The 1,614-nt window shown below is 51.4% G+C and overlaps 1 protein-coding gene across 2 annotated transcripts in view; it reads left to right on the plus strand.

Annotated features, from left to right (window-relative positions):
• The window catches only part of BMP8B (bone morphogenetic protein 8b), a 30,753-nt gene that overhangs the window by 21,026 nt on the left and 8,113 nt on the right, over positions 1 to 1,614 (plus strand). The window lies entirely within an intron of this gene.

Here is a 1,614-nt window from a genome sequence, read left to right on the forward strand (position 1 = left end):
AGGAAAGGCCAGATCCTGGGAAGGAGAGCGGGGCAGGAAGAGTTGGCGCTCATGGAGGGCACAGACTGGGGGTGTGGAAAAGGGGCCAGGGACTATGGCTGGGGTTGGGGGCTTGAAATGAAATGTCATCTAGTGGGCAGTGGGGTGCCTTTTGGGGCTCCTGGAGAGGGGCACCTGATTTGCCCTGGGCGTCAGTTTCCCAGGAGTGAAGAGGCTCCATTGCACTCCCATCTTTATCGTGAAAGCCAGGAAATAACCTACATGTCTATGATGAGCCAATATCAAGTAAATTACGGTGTACTGCTCCAAGGGATTTTATAAATTTGAAATGTTTATTGTGGAGACTTCTTTAAACAACCAGAAAAAGTTTTGTGTTTTGTTTTGTTTTTCTTGAAACACACTGTCACTCTGTCACCCAGCTGGAGTGTGGTGACACAATCATACCTCACTGCAGCCTCAACCTCCCAGGCTCAAGCAGTCCTCCCACCTCAGCCTCCCAGGAAGTTCACCACCATGCCCAGCTAATTTTTGTTTTTATTTTTTTGTTGAGACAGGGTCTCACTATGTTGCCCAGGCTGGTCTCAAATGCCTAGGTTCAAGCAATCCTCCCACCTCGGCCTCCCAAAGTGCTGGGATTACAAGCGTGAGCCACCTTGCCTGGCCTCAAACGTTTCTTTACTTAATTGCTTTTACAATAGAAAGGTTATTGAAATCCAAACAAGTACAGGATGATACACAGTTTTATTGGTGAGGCTTGGCATCTCCAGGGTTAGTTATCATGTTTTCAGCGGCATCCTCAGTCTGGAAGCGGCTGTGGGGGACAATCCCGTTTACAGGCTTCACTCCTCCTGGGGCTGAGGCCCAAGTCAGATCTCTGCTTCAGCCTTTTCTTTCTTTCTTTTCTGTCCATAAACCCAGCTTGTGCATAAGAACTTGGGCTCTGGAATGAGACTGCCGCAGGCTGAAACCTGGGCTCTGGGACTTGGTTCCAATGTCTCTGCTCTGCCTGGCATCTCCCTTGTGGGCATCAGGGAGACAGTTAATGCCCTGCTCTTGGGCTGTGCCCAGCAGAACAAGCACTCACTAAACCTGGCAGATGCTACCACGAGCTGTCTCGGTGATAAATTTGACATTCACACCCCAGAAAGTGCAGGACAGAAGACAGAACACAGGCCTCGGGGTCCTTGGACCAAGGTGGGAGCGCTGGTTCTCGGAGTCACTGGCAGTAGGACTCTGGGTCTCCTGTGAAGTAGGAGCTGCAGGGTTACTGTAAGGACCCAATGAGGTGATCCATGGGAAAAATCTTCAAACTTGTAAAACAAAACACTTCACAAATGTTATTATTTGTGACACAGCTGTCACTAATAACACCGCCTGCCGCTCACTGAGCACCCCCTCCCACCTCCTCCAAATCTGTCCCCAGGAGAGACGTGGACTGGCTGCGGCTGGACCAAGGACTCCAGGCTTCAGATGTGGAAACTGAGGCTCAGCAGGACCCCTTGGGTCCTCAGCCTCCATGCTCCTGGACCTACCCAGGCCCCAGCAGAGAGACCGCTGCTGTGTCTGCTGCAGGGCCACTGCCCATGAGTGACCCCTCTCTCCTTTCTGTCTCAG

The sequence above is a fragment of the Gorilla gorilla genome, chromosome 1 (assembly GCF_029281585.2).
Source record: "Gorilla gorilla gorilla isolate KB3781 chromosome 1, NHGRI_mGorGor1-v2.1_pri, whole genome shotgun sequence".
NCBI lineage: Eukaryota > Metazoa > Chordata > Mammalia > Primates > Hominidae > Gorilla > Gorilla gorilla.